The 18,069-nt window shown below is 42.1% G+C and overlaps 1 protein-coding gene across 5 annotated transcripts in view; it reads left to right on the forward strand.

Moving 5' to 3' along the window:
• Nucleotides 1-11,740, forward strand: part of LOC147615085 (putative inactive purple acid phosphatase 27) — a 126,605-nt gene extending 114,865 nt beyond the window's left edge. Inside the window, exons 14-15 of one of the 5 annotated variants that reach the window (XR_015262744.1) lie at nucleotides 10,052-10,232; nucleotides 10,308-10,833. The gene's annotated coding sequence lies outside the window, so the exon portion shown is untranslated. Of the gene's footprint in view, nucleotides 1-10,051; nucleotides 10,834-11,533 lie in introns of those variants that run through there. The other 4 variants (XR_015262743.1, XM_086779044.1, XM_086779046.1 and 1 more) reach the window with 4 other exon arrangements.
• Nucleotides 11,741-18,069: the final 6,329 nt, after the last annotated feature.

Below are 18,069 nucleotides of genomic sequence, written 5' to 3' on the forward strand. Positions count from 1 at the left end.
GCCTTGAGTAGTGTTGAGCCAATGAGCTTCCCACTTGAGCCTTGAAAGTTGAGGAGCCTTGAGCCTTGAGGCTTGAGCTTGAGCCTTGCTTGAGGAGTGTTGCAAGTGCCAAGAGCTCAAAGGTTAGAGGCTAGAGCAAGTGCCAAGGAGGTGTCTTGAATCTTCCTATAGCATGTGCCAATGGGGGCTTTTCTTATAGCCATGGGCCGAGTGGGGAGGGGTTGCTCAACGGCTAGCCGCCCAACGGCTATGGCAGACTGTAGTCAACTCTACGTGCAACGGTCAGTTGACCGTCCCATCCCGTCCCGTCCCACATGGCCAGCCGTCCTAGCGTCTCCGAATCGCTGTCCCGTTGTTATAGCATGGACCATAGTTACCAGGGGACGGGGACGGGGACGGGGGACGGGGACGGGGACGGGGACGGGGACGGCTAAAGGTAGGGAACGGGGACGGGGGGTGGGGACGGCACTCAAAATTGTTAATTTTAGAGGAGTAAAGAATCAAGATTAATCAATCAATAACAACAAGCTTTCTAACTCCAAAAGTTATGAATCATGATACACATTACATTTAAAATTAAATTACGCTACGAGGTGCAAGAGTCAAGAGTCAAGACTTGCAAAGTCGGAAAAGAAAGACTTTAAAGTTGATAACATTAAATAGATATACTCAAAAGATGTTGGGGCCTAGGCAAAGCTTGCATGTCCATGGACGTGCACCCCCCGCATGAGTAGGAGGCTCGAAGTTGACCTCATCCCACCATGACCACCCATCCGTTCTACTCCTACCGCCCGCACGAGAAGAGGATGCCATGAATAGTTAGTAACTTAGTAGTAGTCTAGTAGAAGAGGGTGGAGAGAGCTTAGAGGGTAGAGTAGGAGAAGAGGTAAGGGAAGATTGAAGTAGTCTAGTAGAAGAGGGTGGAGAGAGCTTAGAGGGTAGAGTAGGAGAAGAGGTAGAGGGAAGATTGAAGTAGTCTAGTAGGAGAGGGTGGAGAGGAAGGTGGTGGAGTAGGAGAGGGTGGAGAGGAAGGTGGTGGAGTAGGAGAGGGAGATAGTGGAGAGGAAAGCTTGAGTAGGAGAGGGAGATGGTGGAGAGCCTAGAGGTACATCATCATTCATGGAAGGCTTGAGCAATGAGTAGAAGAGGAGTAGCATAAGCCCATTATATAGCATATGGCAGCTCTCTCTCTCTCTCTCTCTCTCTCTCTCTCTCTCTCAAACGGCCAGCCGCCAACGGCTAGTAGCCGTTGCCCGAAAAAAAACGGCTACTTTTCTGTAGCCGTTGCGCCGTTGCAGGCGTCCCCGTCCCCGGCTGACAACGTCCCGCCGTCCCCTCCGACGGGGACGGCCGTCCCCTTGCCACGTCCCCTCCGTCCCGCCCCCTGCGCCGTCCCGCCTCCGTCCCGCGCCTGCAGTTAATCGGGACGGCGTTCCCACGTCCCACGTGGCCGTCCCGCCGTCCCCCTGTCACTATGGCATGGACTCGACGTCCCCCACATCCCGTCTCCGTTCCAGTACGTTGTGGAACAGTGTTCCCCCATCCCAGGGGTCCGTCCCCCACGTCCCTTGTGACTATGGTGGAAACGGAGTATCCAAATCCCTAGCATACTCGTCCGCTACAAAGATCGCATCTTTGGTCCTCAAGATAGGTGGCAACACCACCTTCCCATAAATGATCTCAAAAGGTGCTTTACCTATGTGGAAGAATGCACTGTGTTGTTGTATGCAAACTCAACCAGTGGCAAATATTTCTCCCAATTCGTGTTCGATACATAACATTGAAGTAAATCAAGCACTGCTGAATTTGCTATTTCACTTTGTCCATTGGTGTGCGGATGATAAGCTGAAGAAAAATTCAGCTTTGTACCCATGTTATCAAACAACACCCTTCAAAAGAATCTTGTGGTCCTCCGGGTCCCACTGGATGCACGTGAGGGGCCGGCTCTCCCGAATCCATAACCGCTAGAGTCTCTCCTTGGCCACGTTGGCGGTACAAAAGCATTCTTCCGAATGCTCAGAAGAAGACAGGCTAGCTGTTGCTTTGGGGAGATATCGATGCCCACCTGGCATCCAAGATAACGGACTAGAGTGCCCCTAGGGATCCATTGGAAAGCCTTAACTGGACGCCAAGTCGGGGTAGGTGGAGAGCCAACCCAAAAAGCACATGACTTGTGCGAGTTGATTTGCGCTCCTGATGCACAATAGAAGATCTCTATTGCCTCTGCAAATCCCTGAAGATTCCCCACATCTTTAGATAAGAATGATGCTGTGTCATCTGCAATCTCAAAGTCTAGCAGCTCCTCCCGAGTACGGATGCGGAGACGCAATCCCTGGAGCCCAGTCTCTTGAGCTGAGAGCATGGTCACCATGAAACGTGTTTCGATAGCCCTGAAACCTTGAAACGTTCAAACACTTTTCGCGTATCGTGAAACCTTGAAACACCATTCTTGAAATGCCGTCTCAGGTTCTCAGTTTCAAGTATCTCTCTCTCTCACTCTCTCACTCTCTCACTCTCTCACTCTATATAAATGTGTGTGTGTATATATATAGCCATTTCGGTCGAGCGTTTCAATAAGCATTGGGGATGAAATGCTTGAAATGTTTCCGCGTTTCTTGCCCCGTTTCGGGGTGAAAAGTTGCAGGGTTGAAACGTTTCGCGATGACGTTGGAACTTTTGAGAGAACTTGGCGACAAATTGAAAGAGGTAGGGTGCTAGAGGGCAGCCTTGTCGGACGGAGTAAGAAAGGGGAAATCTGTCACCTTTGGTTCCCTGAATAAGAACCTGACTATGAGAGGCCGAGTAAATTCCAAAAACACCACTGATCCACTCCACTGGAAAACCCATCCAGTACATAGTGCCTTCCAGAAAGCCCTAGTCAACTCTCTCATAGGCTTTCTAGAAATCCAGAAGGAGCACAGTGAGATCCTGGTGTTGCATCCTAGCCGAAGCTGGCGCCTCCCAAAAAGTGAAGATGTTGTCTAGAATGCTCCGATCCTAAATAGAACCTGTCTGAGTGTCATGGATCAAGCCGAGGAGGAAAGGCTGAAGTCTCCAATTTGTCACCACCCTCCTTGGGAATCAACTGAATCAGACCCTCTGAAAGCCTCTCTGGCATGGGCCTGTGGTCATAATCTCATTGAAGGCTGCTCCAAGGAGATCCTAGTGGCGACAAAAATAGGAAACCAGAAGCCCATCTGCCCCTCGGCATTTGTCCTTAAGAAGAGCTGTCAAGGTTGCCACTGGCTATGATGTGAAGGGAGTCAATATGAAGGTTTAGAGAGCGGGGGGGAACCACCTCTCTTGTGTACCGGCAGATCCTCTCTCGCGCATCCACCAGCTATGAGGATAATGGGGCACTTGTGAGGAGGGATTTGAAAAAATCTGTGGCAATGGCTCTCCAATGGGGGGGGTGTCATAAACCATAGCTCCATCCTGGCCTCGCAGCCTGCAAATACCATCTCTCTAGGGGGCCGAAATCTCAAAGAAATCCCCAATGACTATCTCTCCAGCATGGGTCCAGAAGAAAGCTCTGGCATGGTATCTGTACTCCACCCTCCTCGCCTCTACGAATCTGAGCTCTGTACGGGCCGCAACCAGCTGACTCTCAATCAATGGGCTATCTGGGGACAAGACCCCGGCAAATGCATCTCTTGCTCACGGAATCCCACCAATTTGCTATGTGGTGCCTCTTGTAGTAAACTTCAACTTCTCATCTTGCTAAGGCATGCATCCAAGATGCTTGCGATGGAACCTGAGAGAAAATCCAGTCCCTTCCCATATCTGCTCTATCCTGCTTCCAAAGTAGTCCCAGTCAGTCCTAGGACAAAGGCGAAAAGATGCAAGGGAGAAGAGAGCTTGATCTCTTACAAGCACGCACACACTCACACAAACCCTAGAAGAGAACACACAAGATGAGAGGCTGAAAATTCTTCTACAAAGAAGATAAAGTGACTAACACACTTAATAGAGTATATACAAGTGGTCCATAATGTGAACACGCTAAGTGGAGTGGGTAGGTGTGGACTAGTCGGTGTAGTCCAGCTGTAAAATCTCTGGCGAAGATATGTCGGTGCCAACTACCAAACCCGTTAGTGATGTAAATGTCGAACGGTCATGCAGGCGCTCGTGAGTGGTAGCTCATGTTGAGCTTGACATCTCAACACTCCCTCTGAAGCTCAACTCCAGCTCGTGAACTCCAAGCATATCTCGAAATTTGCGGAGCTTCTCAGCTTCCAAGGCCTTTGTGAAGATGTCAACAACCTGATCTTGTGTGCTGACGTAGGCCAAGTTGATGTCGCCTGCCAAGACTCTCCGTGATAAAGTGGTAATGTACCTTAATGTGTTTTATCCGCGCATGGAAAACTGGGTTCTTAGCCAATTGTATACTGCTACGATTGTCACAATATATGACGACCTTTCTCTCCACATGCAATCCCAAACTAGCAAGTAGCTTGCGTAACGAAGCTATCTCACATGCTGTCACCGCAGCTTCTCTGTACTTACCTCTGTACTCAACAAGGCCACTGTGGACTGCTTCTTGCTGCTCCATGTCACAGCAGCACTCTCCAATGAAAACATAAATCCACTGGTAGATCTCCTGGCTGAGATGCTACCTACCCAATCTGCATCTGTGTATCCATATAGCTCCAATGGTACACTTGCTGCATAAAACAATGCATAATCAACATAGGCCTTGAAATACCGAAGTGTGCGTTGCACACTGTCAAGATGTGCTTTACGCGGAACCTATAACTCAAATCTAGCCTGCTAATCGTGACATAGATCAAACTCCCCACAATCTTCCTGTACATAGTGGGATCCTCCAACACAACCTATATTCGCACTAAGCTTGCCATTTTGACCTAATGGCACCGAGATTGGTTTGCAACCAGCCATCCCATACTCGGACAACATGTCCAATACATACTGCTTGCGACAGCCAAATACCATTAGGTATGCGAATGACCTCAATTTTCAAAAAGTAGCGCAAATCTTTCAAATCCTTCATCTCAAACTTCCTTTTGAGAAGACTTTTTACATGCTCAATCTCATCCAAGTTTTCACCCCCAACAATAAGATCATCTACATAGATGGTGATGATCACAATACCCTTATCACTCTTGCGCACATACAAAGAGTGATCTGCATCTCCCATATGAAAACCAATAGTGACAAGATACTTAGCAATCTTGTCATGCCATGCTCGTCAAGCTTGCTTCAATCCATACGAAGCCGTACGAAGCTTACTTACATACTCCATGTGACTTGCATCCTCAAAACCAAGTGGCTGATCCATATACACTTCTTCTTGCAAGTCACTATGCAAGAACGCATTTTTTACATCCATCTGATGTAAAAACCAGCCTTTATCTACAACCACCGCAATCACAACTCTCACAGATGCCATCTTTGCAATCAGAGCAAATGTCTTCTCATAATCAATCCCATGTGTGTGCACATATCCTTTGGCTACCAATCTAGCCTTGTACTTGCTTATGCTACCATCACTGTTATGTTTCACCTTATACACCCACTTACAACCAATAGCTTTCTTGCCTTCAGGCAATGGCACGAAGTCCCGGGTGTCATTTCCATACAATGCATCCATCTCCTCATCCATAGCTTTCTCCCAACACACATTCTCAATAGCCTCATCAAAACATGTGGATTCTACAACCTGCACAACTTTTGCCATATAAGCATAATGATGTGCCACATAACCATCATAAGTCAACCTCTGCACAAGGTTTTTTGACTCTTCCAGATCTTTGTAACTTTGCATTCAAGGCTTCCATAGCCTTCTTCACACCAGGCGTCCTCATTGCTGGAATCCTAGGCTCCTCATTAAGACTCATCTCCAAGCCACTAGACTCTCCATCAACAAGAGAATGTCTTGCAAAAATATCAAGCATACCAAGGGACTCAACCACTTTCTCTTTGCCTTGTAATGTACCAACTACATTTCCAGGACTGGTATTATGACGCAACCTGCCACTCCATGGTCTATTAACAGAACCATTGGATGAGGACTCTCCTAGGCCACTCAATGACTGTGATTACTGACTTGCATTACGTGCAACCACGTTTCCACTTACATCAGTCCCAACAACATCTTTTTAAGCAGCATATGAGCTACTCATCTCTTCAAATACATCCCTACTTACTTTCAATTCATGTGTAGCAAAGTTATAGCATCTATATCCCTTTTGCTCAAAGGAATACCCAATAAACACACATTTTTCTGCTTTTGGATCCAACTTAGTACGCAACTCATCTGGCACATGCACATATGTAATACATCCAAAAACTTTTAAGTGAGACAAATTAGGTTTCTTGCCAGTAAACTTCTTCTATGGCGTTACATCATATATGGCTGCAGTAGGAGTCATGTTCATGATATAAACTGCTGTAGACATAGCCTCAGTCCAATAGCTATGCGGCATATTCTTCTCTGCTATCAATGCTCGGCTCTCCCTGCAATGTGTCTGTTTTTCCGCTCAGCAACTCCATTTTGTTGCAGAGTGTATGTACATGTAAATTGTCTCTGAATGCCATTCTGTCGCAAGAATTCAGAGAACTCATTGGAGAAGTATTCCCTCCCTCCATCTGATCTTTGGCACTTCACAAGCTTTTCTGTCTTATTTTCAGCCATCACTCAAAAATTCTAAAAATGAGTGAACACTTCACTCGTCTCCTTCATGAAATACACCCACACTTTCCTCGTGTGGTTATCAATGAATGTTGCGTAATACCTGCAGCCTCCCATAGACATTGTCTTCACAGGATCCCATACATCTGAATGCACAACATCTAGTACATTCCTGCTTACATTTCTGTCATTTGAAAATACATGCTTTTTTTGCTTTCCAAATTGACATGCTTCACATACTTTCTATATACTTTCAATCTTAAACTTAGGTAGCCCTGTCACAATTTCTTCAGTCTGCATAGACTTCATTCTTTGTACATTTACATGCCCAATTCTCTTATGCCAAATGTCTGTATTTACAAAGACTCCTGAATCACTTGCAAACATTGCAGCACTCACTTCAGGCATATTTACATTCAATGTAAACATTCTGCTCACTCTATTGTCTTTTGCAACCAACTTGCACTTATCTTTAAAGTCTTTTACATAACAATCATCAGGGTTAAACCGGACCTGTAAACCCTGCTCAATCATCTGGCCAACTGAAATCAGATTCTTTGTAATGTTCGGAACATGAAGTACATCTGCAAGGTACTTCACCTTTTCATCTTGCATAGACAATGGCACATCTCTAACATGGGCAATCAGATGAGCAGTATCATATCTTGTTTCAACAAAACCTGGTCTTTCAAGACTCTTCATTTCCTTGAACCACTCACCCCATGACATGTCATGTGGTTTGAAGCACCTGAACCAACATACCATACATCATCCTTATATGCTGCTACATCATTTCTAGACACAGCATTAACTACATGTTGCATAACAGACGACCTCTCATTATCCTCATTATTTTTGTTAGAGGACGCATAGTTATTTTGTTGCACTTTTCCATTTCACAAGTCACTCTGTTTCTTATAGCAATCTGCCTGCACATGTCGAGGCTGACCATAGTAAAAACAGTCTCGTGTATCATTATGATGTCTTTGTCAATTAGAATGACCTCGTTGGCTTCCCTTACCTCTAAACTAGTCTCTTTCACCTGTGTGTTGTTGTTGCGAATCTTGGGACTGTTACTGCTGTTGTCGCTGACCATAATTTTGATTACTTGTTTGGTCACCACCTTAGCCACGACCTCTACCTCGTCCTCTACCTGCACTTGTGTAGAAGGTCTGCTACTCTGAATTGTTTTTGTTTTGTGAAAGCTGTTGATCTTTACCCAAATTCTTCTCTTTCAATGATTAGCATTGACACCAAATCTGTGAAGTTGGGAATATTCTCCCGAGTCTGAATAGACGTCTTGAACGCCTTGTATTGTGACCCGAGACCACGTAGACACACTTTCACTTTATCATCATCATCAACAGAAACACCAATTGATGCAAGGGATTTCACAATGCCCTTGATCTTCAAGGCATATCATTCACAGACATATTTTTCTTCTCCACAGTACGAAGCTCATTCTTCAACTGAATCTTTCGTGCTTTGGTGTTAGTTTCATACAGCTTCATCACCAATGTGTCCCATGCCTCCTTAGGTGACTTGGCATCCTGTATATGCCCAATCACGGTGTCCTGCATACTAATAGAAAGCCAATACATGACTTTTCTTACTCCTTGAGTTCTTTGAAAACTTAATAAAGTATCCATCTTTCTTTGAGCGAGTGTGTACTCCTACACTCATAAACCTTAGTAACATGTACATAAAGCAATAAAATGAATTAAAACATACTTACCACCTGCAAAACCCATGCTGTCACCTGTAAGCTCCACATAGGTGTACGCAAACCTCCCCACAGGGGTGCCCGGCATCCCTGACCCTATGGACAAAACACAGGTAGCACAACCTTGTTGACCTTGCTACCGCCATTCATTATGCCAAGCGTATTGCAAATATGAATCCGAATTCTCAAACATCGATCTCTCAAGGTTGCTATGGCAGCGGTTCACGTATGGTTGGTGAGGGTTTTGAACAATCCTCATCGGGTAACTCTTAATTTCAACCCAAATCTCCTTGGCAACATTTGCGGCAACCTCGTCGACAAGAAGGGTGATCTTATCATTCTCAGCGCCAACAGTTCCTTCAACCACGTGCATCTGGATAGGACTCTAGACGTTATTAATCTCATACTCATCGTCCTGCAGTAGTTTTGTCTTCTCATGAATAACAAAAGATAGGATTTTGCACAATTTGTAATGGCAACCATAGATTGGTTAAATACCCTAAACAACCCAATGCTCCTCAAAACCATAATGTGGAACCTTCAACTTTAGAAGACTGCTCCAACAAAGGAAAACATGTAGTAGCTCATGCACTTCATGTTAGTCCTAACCTTGAAACATCAAGTGACAACATCAAGGATTCTTCCAGCATGACTTTAGAAGAATAGCGTGATGATATTGAGAAGTCCTTCGATTCTTTATCTCAACATGATGAGTCACCAACGATGGACTTCTTTGAAGACACAGAGATAACAAAAGCGGATATAGCAATTGTTTCAACCTTTTATCCATATGGGATGACATAGTTGACATCAAGCAAGAGCATAATGTTTTCAACACTATGGAGAATTTCACAATTCTTCTAATAAATTGGATGAGAACTTGACTACTTTCAAGCGGAACACTTTAGCAGATACTATTCAGGTATCATTGAGAAAGTTCATGGTTGAACCTTTAGATTTTTCTACACCACAACATAGCCAAGTCAATTTTAAGCCCAACATTTGGAAGCAGACAAAGAAGACATTGAAGAATGATGCTAGAACTTGGGATTTAGCTTTTAAAGCACGACAACAAGACAATCGAGGTGCGAGTTTCACCACAAGCATAAATGGCCTAATGATGAAGAACTTCAACATCTACCAATATTTCCAGAGCTCTTTCAACATCAAAAGTCTCTTATTTAGCTGGAGTCTTATTTTAATTGATGATGAAGAACTTCAACATCTACCAATATTTCTAGAGCTCTTTCAACATCAGAAGTCTCTTATTTAGTTGGAGTTTTATTTTACGTGGGAGGGAATGTCACGATTGTGACTTTATCTCTCTAACTACTCTTCATTAGCCTTCAATCATTGAAAGGACACCTATGAAGGGTCACACCCTATCACATGGGTCATCACTAAAGGACAATTCTCTTCAAAGAGACATCTATCAAAGGATACATCTCTACATCCAAAGGACATAACTATTTATTCAAGAGTCACACCCTTTCGTCAAGGATGTGCCTCTGCGTTTGTACCTATTTAGGTCCTATTTAAGAAGGCCTTGTCTCAATGCAATACAACAAAGTTTTCCGCTCTTTGTCTCATATTTATATTTAAGTATTAATCTCTTCAATTATGTTTAAGAATGTTTAATTAAGCTAAAACCTTAACAACCCCAACTTGTTTTGCAGTTGACCTGAAATGAGGTATAATGGATCTTTTTTACAGAAAGTGCAATAAGAGACATTGCATGTTCATCTCTTGCAGCCCACCTTGTCTATTCTTGAGTAGGAGCTGGTACCACTTGCTCTGGTTCTACACTAGTTTCTCGCTGTGCAGCTGTCCTGTGCAGTTGTCATGGGTGGCTACAAGGTGGGTGGACGTGCATATCAAAGCTATAGTAGAAAGCCCTAAATTTTAATGTGCGCTTTCTCTCCAATTTTGTAGGCTTTCAATTTTTGAAAGACCCGCAAATTTTTGGAAATACAGATTTTCCTTTGTACCGTGCACCTCAAGTTCAAAGGAGAAGCTCAATTTTGAGAAAAGCCCGAGTACACAGAAACTTCAATGGTGCAGGTAGTATAGCCAGCACACATGGGCGTATGGTACATGCAGGTTCTACAGATACAGTACATGCAGGTACGGATGGATACAGATGTACGAGAAGCTGTACAACTGTGCGGATGCAGCTACAATAGTGCTGGAGACCTATACGGTAGCATGTGTACGGACGGCATGTACACCAGCTGTACAAACAAGTACCCAGTGTACGGATACATGCTCACATGTGTGTACGAGAAAATTCAGGCTTGCACGTGTATGGGACGGGTGCGGGCTCGCATGTGTGTACATGGCTAAAAGACCAAATGTTGGATTTTCAAAAGATTAGGAACATAAATGAGTGTGTTGGAAACCATGACTTTTTGTACCCTGGCCACATCGTATTTATTTAATAACACACCATGTCCTAATTGTAAGGAACACACAAGATTGCGAACACGGCTGTAGTGGAGTGGTTAAAGTGGACGATGTCCCAGCCGGTGGTGTGGATTCGATCCGCGCTCTCTACAGTGTTGCGCGTCCTTGTAACTGGAGTCCGGTGGTATATAAACCGGTGTTTCTCGCCAAATTTTTAAAAAGGAACACACAAGAGTGTGCTCCATCCTCCAATGCACGTATTTATCCTAACCCCTACCACATTTATCACTACCAAATGTGCATATAAATCCTACACCATATAGGTGGGAGGGTGTACTATCTATGTTCTAACTCATTGTGTTGGTGAGAAATATTAGTCATAATGCCAAATTTCAATCTTGGTGGGTTACCTTCTTGGAGGATTCAAGGATTTTGAATTCATAAATCCTTTTGTTAAATAAAATTCCCAACATTTAACGGAAATTAAATATTTAAGATATTCATATGTTATAGACTAAAGCTCATATGCAATAGAGCATTGCACACGTAATTTCAAGTAAAATTTTCACTAATCTAATACAAGGAACTTTTGAATTTATAAATCCTTATAAAGTAAAATTTAAATATTTATGACAATTAGTTATTGAAGGTATTCATGTTTCATTTACTAAAGCTCAATCTTATGTATACACAATACCACATTCAAGTAAAAATTCGCTCCTCTGATATAAGGTATTGTTGTTCACATGATGTAGGTGAGTGTTATGAACAAAAGGAGATGGAAGACAAGTTGGATCAAGGTTCCCATGACCGTATATCTCCAATTACTTCTTGTAAATTTGTGCATATTTGTAAAATATATATTTAACTAGAGGCCTCTACTTTGGCCATATGGATGACTCATTTGTAGGGGCATGGAGTGCCCATGCTTGTTATGAAATTAGGGGAGCTTCTATCTTCAAGTGATAATTTTCTTAAATTAGCCACAACGCTAAAGAACATCGGAGAGATATGCAAACCTTGCGGTTGTCCTGTAACACGCGGAAGCTCTGGGATTCTTCTTTCAGCCCTATGAGTTTATTAGCATGCGATTGGATAAGTAAAATAAAGAGTATAATGACATTGTGATGGAAGATTGAATGCATTGTGAAAGAAGAGTGCCCATAGCAATAAAGATAGGTAGCAAGATTGGCTATTGGATGTTGAGGGTATGTGCACAAGCTTGTGGGTCTCTTGCCCTGCCAATTGACCTAACAAATGTGGACTAGACTCCTTAGCCTGCGTGGTCTCACTCTTGGTGTTGCTGAACCATGCCTCATATGGGTTCACGAGAAGGACTAATACATACATGACTTTCGTGACTAGCTTTGACACACTTGTGGTGGTCAACAAGTCCATGGACAAGGGCTCTTAAGGGACCAAGGTATTTGTATCTAGCCATAGGGTCTTGCACTTTTCTTATGCAGTCATGTTTGGGGCATCCAAGTGTAAGATGCACGTGACAATTGTTGTACTTGACCTAGCTGACCATATCACCTAACTAGGGTAATAACAAACTAAGCAAAGGACCAAAGGTATTAATGTAGCTTCGACAACCATCAGAGGTTATTAGGGTTCTTATTTAAGCCTCGTAAAATCTAAGGTCATTGTGTCCTAGGACGGTCTCCCTATACTCTTGGTGCAAGTTTGATATGGATATATTATCATGTACTTACATGTAGCCTACTTGGCAAGATGCCAAGCCTACCTAAGCTGTCTCTTAATCATCTTACCACATATGGCCTCACCTTGGTGTCCGAATCGGGCTCTATCATGCTACTCTTTGACATGGTGCTATCTCCTCACAAATGGTGGCCTTGTAAAGAAGAGCTAGCATATATCCACATAGCTAATCATGATGATGGTGAAAGATTGATTTCTAGTAGATTGGGCTTGAGTGGACATTTGCGTGAAAATTAGCACCATTTTATAAATTGGACCAAAATAGACCACATTATGATAATTGAAAAAATTCAAGTAAATTTGATAAAAGTTGAGTGAATTAGACACAAATTAGATAAAATTAAACTTAATTTAATGTAATTTACATACTTTGGGTTAAAATCAATCACAATTAAATGATTGAATTAAAAATCAAGACAATTTGATAAATGTATAACCCACTTGCACTTCCCTTGTGAAGGGACTTTAGAACTTGCTATGATGCCATTTTAACGAATTGGTAGCACTTATGCTTGCTACTGTCTCTGCACATTGTTACCTTTAATACGTTTAAAACCTCATTTAAAAAATTACAAATCCAAACGTCACTCAAAAAAGTAAACTTGTAGTAGTTATTCGTCGCAAAGGCCAAGGCTTGGCTATAAGTTTCTACAAGAGTGCCATTTGGGAATGCCTCCTAGATCAAGTCTTAGGTTTCATTAATCTTGCTAGAATGATTATAAGACTAGATGGGTAATTCCCAATGATTTATCTTACAAGTGGGACCTTTAAATAGGCTTCCCTTACTAGAATAAGCAACTAATCTAGCTTGAATCATAAACACAAGCTTTCTTTTTTGGAAGAAACTTTCCTTTTGGAAATAACCTAGAAAGTTCTACTTAGTTATAAAAAGTTATACTTAATAAACTAGAAAGTTATGATTAGTTTCCAAAAAGCAACCTTCTCCTTTTTCTCATTAGAAATATTCCACTTAAGGACTTTTAGAATTTCCTTTAGCATTCCAATCTAACGTAACCCTAATCATTTGCTCTCTAATCTTTAATTAGGGCATTTCAATCTAACCTCACCCTTAGTCTTTAATTTTTCTTTCTATTCTTTAATAAAAATAGAGAATCCAAATTTTTAGTGCTAGGATAGACCCAACTTGCTTAAAGTTCATAGAAGGGTGCTTTATAGGTGCACACTAGCAAGTCCCAAATACATGGTTCGATGTGGAGGCATAGACAACAATAATTTTACGCTCATTGCCAATGCCACGGGAACCATGACACAACCTATTAAGTACCAAAAGAAAACTGAGCAGGGTGAACTTCGGCATCACGACATATGCTTTCCGTTGCCAAGCAATCATTGGCCTTTCTAGTCCCATCTATCTCTCCTCAATATGAAGAAGCTCTAGTGCCTGCTGCGCTTATCAAAATCCCTTACAGAGTTAGTATGTATAAACCACCATCAGAACTGGTTCCACCAAGAATTGCACTAGTACAACAATACTCGTCGGTGACTGCTCACAGGCATAGAAAGTCAGAAACAAGAAACCTATGAGCCTTACGAAGAACAAGACCCATACGAGAAGCAACAAAATGATCCCTATGGGTATCCAGAATAGGCTTCACCTATAGACTATTCCTTTCTGTTTGAATACGTGGTACAATAAAGAGCGAGAAACCTTAACAATATGGTACATAGGCCATCGATACAATGCTTCCAATGTGAAGGTCCATAACGTATTGGAGAGTGTCCTCATCACAAAGACCCTACACCAAACCCCTCAAGTGCTCCAAGAACTCCGAATCTAGTGCCCCACCCCAATGTAATTCCTTATGGGGCACGTGTTACAAGTGTATGTTCGACCTTGCTTACAAGGATTGTGTCGATAGAGTGAAAATCTCCCCCATGGCAGAAGCATCACTTACCACTTCGTTGACGAGCCTTAATTTGTTGAGTGTACAAGGGGGATTTATTCGAAGTCCTCCTCATCAACACAAGGCTCCAAACCAAGATAAGGGCATTAGTCAAAGGAAAATTCAAGCTTGCCACAGTAAGCAAAAAGCCCAAGCTTCAACTTTGAAGCAAGCAGCAAAAGAGCTTGAGGCGAAAGCTCTAAAGGCTATCCAGTAGCCCCTAACGAATCAGAACCAGAGACACATGGAAAGGCAATGGCATGATCAATTATCAAGAACATCATCTTAACTTGAAAGTGGTTCAGATCAGAGCTCTAAAGCTACCTCCCTTGCAGAGATAGCAAGGGATCTACCACACAAACCCACTCTTCCCAAGGAAAACACGCCCATAGATTATGAAAACATTCCAAAGAAATTCCTGGAGTATCCCAATCCAGCGTTGAAGGAAAGACAAAGTGAAACAAGCCCAAGAGCTTATAAGGGTGACATATCGCCCACAATCTCACCAACCCAGCCAGTTTCGTAAGTCCGAAAGCTATTACCTAGGCATGTCATCAATTTCCATGTCACTAGTTGAGCTCGATAATTCCACACTCTCCTCAAGCTCAACTCCACATATTGTACTGCAAGTAAGCTCCAAACTTGCGGACCTTCTCTATACCCAATGTCCTCGTGAAGATGTCAGCCACTTGATCCTCCGAGCTAATATATACCAAATCCACATCACCTACTGCTAGAACCTAGAACCTTCTCCCTCATAAAATGATAACGTATCCTAATGTGCTTCGTCCTAGCATGATAGATTGGGTCACTGGTCGGTTGTATGCTACTCATATTATCATTATAAATGATAAATATCCTATCCACAGGGTCAGCCATATCACCAAGTAGCTTTTGAAACCAAGCTAAGCTGCCATAGCAGCACCCCTGTACTTGACAAGGAAACTATCGGCTATTTCTTGTTGCTCTAACTCACAGCAACACTCCCAAAAGAAAACATAAATCCGCTAGCTGATCTCTTATCTGAGACATTACCAGCCCAATCAGCATCTATATACCCATGTAGCTATATCTATGTGCCAATCTCATAGAAAAGTCTAAATCGACGTTGGATTTTATATATTTGAGAATCCCTCTAGCCACATCTATTTGTGGCTTCCTAGGGGATTACATAAACTGACTCACAAGTCCAACAAATATGGGAGGGAAGAGACATGCCTGTATTAACAAGGAAAAACTCTGTATAAAATCATTATTGCCCCTTTGTGCTATTTCAGGGAGGCGAGTTGACTATGTCTTGTCCTAGCTAGTCATGGGGGAGACCTCAGCTTGGGGTGGGTTGCCTAGATTCTAATGTGGGGGTGGCAAAGTTTCTCCCATCCTAGTTGCATGGTGTAGGAACTTGGTGCAAACCATCCCTACGCCGAGCTTGTCATGAGTGCCGTGAGAAGGTCTATGTGGAAAAAATTTGCCCAATTCTTAGGTAATCCGTGCCTAACATGACCTAGGGTTGACATATTATAGTGCTTGCACTGATCCGTCCAATGTAGGTGTGTCATGAAAGTCAGGGCACAAAATCTTGGCACACGAAATCTTCTCCTCATAGTGGAGTCCCTCATTATGTCCTTGACATGGCCAATAATTAAAGGGTATCTTTGATATGGCTTTACTACCTGCTACATGAGGTCCATAGTGGATTATGGCCTCTTCTATGAGGCTTATGGCCTCTTCTATGAGGCTAGTATATAGCTATAGGTGTATGGATACAACGATGCAAATTGGACTGGGTAGCATCTTAGGCAGAAGATCTACTAGCGGATTTATGTTTTCCTTTGAATGTGGTGCTATTATGTAGAGCAGCAAGAAGCATCCCCCGACAGGTTCCTTGTCGAGTATAGAGGCAAAGTATAGGGGTGCTACAAGATGGTAGTATGTGAGGTAGCTTGATTTCATAAGCTACTTTGAGGTCCTTATGTTGGTTTTCACTTATCTTTGGTAGATCTCTTTTTGAGAGCAACAAGGAGAAGAAGATTTCAGCCTTCCATCTTTGTGTATGTGTTATCCCATTGTTGTGAGAGTGTCTATGTATGCTTGCAACAACAACTCAAGCTCTCTCTCTCTTTCCCCAATCTCTTTAGCTAAGGTATGTCTGAGATACAAAAGTGCATGAATAATTTTAAAAAAATTAGAGCAAGAAGCTAGAAAAGATTACTTCCTTCTTTGATAAGGCACAAGAGGAATCCCAGACCTCAAAAACAGTTGAACCATGAATTTTAAATTAAAAAGGCATAAAATAAACAAAGCCTTGGCAAAGGCAGAGTGAGAAGCCAAGAGGACATTCAGACCATTATAAAATGTATACAGTGGGTGAGGGAACAATTATGCGCCTAAGAGTCCAATTCTCTAAGGAAGGTCAAGAAGGAATCTCATAAGACAAGACCACTAAACTCAAAGGGATGGATTAGCTAAATGTGGAGAGGAGCCTAAACTAATGTTCATTGCTAAAAGGACCTAAATTTATATGTCAAATTGCCTAAATCTTACATTTATGATATCTTGTAAGATCTCACAATAATCAAGATTGGAGGTGAGAAGATTTGTATCACTAGCACTTGGAGAAGATTAGCCGTTACTCCAAATCAAAGGTCGTTCTTCTCTTATCTATTCGCTCCTCCATATACGAAAGTGACGAGACGACCATGGAACCATAATTCTCCAAATGTATGATACTACAATAAACATTCAAGAAAAAAACTGTCAATAATACAAGAAAAATAATTAAATAATGTTATGTATGTGCTTCAACTTACTTTCATACTAATCATATCTTCTTGCAAACTCCATCTCTCGCTTATGCTTTCCTTTCACCGTCGTTATCTCTTGCTTTCCTAAGGTGTATTCTCTAACCATCTAAGTGACATATCTATGGAGAGAAGTATAAGCTCGGGCGGGTATAAAAGATATCTATGCCTTTTTCTGAAAAATCTTCTAACATTTGTTCTTTTCATGTGTGCCTTTTTGTACCTATCAATCCACTTTGCATTTTTTGGAGAATTCAAGATACAAAATTTATTGATTTCATATCATAAGGGTTCATCCATCTTACGAGTGATCCCATTTCCTTATGGTACCTCTCCAACTATACGCTCATCATCTTTGCTATGCCAAAGTCCCGAGGCTGACGCATATCTATTTGACTAAGAAACTTTGAGATATATATAAGTGATTCTTGAACTACACAAGCTTCTGTCATGCTCCTTTTAAGCCTTACCCTTTGTCTCACAAAACCCTTTAAGGTCTTCATAAATATTTCAAAAAAGAATATCCATCGATTATGGATAATACCTGCTATTACAATATCATCTACTACATATCCCAACAAGTAAATTTGGATAGTGAGAATACATGTTGGAAAATGTTTCTTAATTCAGCACACTACTTCTATTGAGTTGATTCTTTCCTGTTGAAAAGATTTTAAGTTGATCTCCTTCGAAGAAATCCATGTTACTAATCCACTATTCTTATAGATAGTAATCATAATGCCTTAGGTTTATGCAATATTTAATTGCAATTAGGAAGCATTAAAACTACAAAGTAACACCATCCATAAACATATATTATTAAGTTATGACACTTTACTGAAAGTCTCAAATGAAAGAGCTTGA

The sequence above is a fragment of the Cibotium barometz genome, chromosome 40, assembly GCF_041138505.1.
Source record: "Cibotium barometz isolate CiBa-2024 chromosome 40, ASM4113850v1, whole genome shotgun sequence".
NCBI classification, from domain to species: Eukaryota; Viridiplantae; Streptophyta; class Polypodiopsida; order Cyatheales; family Cibotiaceae; genus Cibotium; species Cibotium barometz.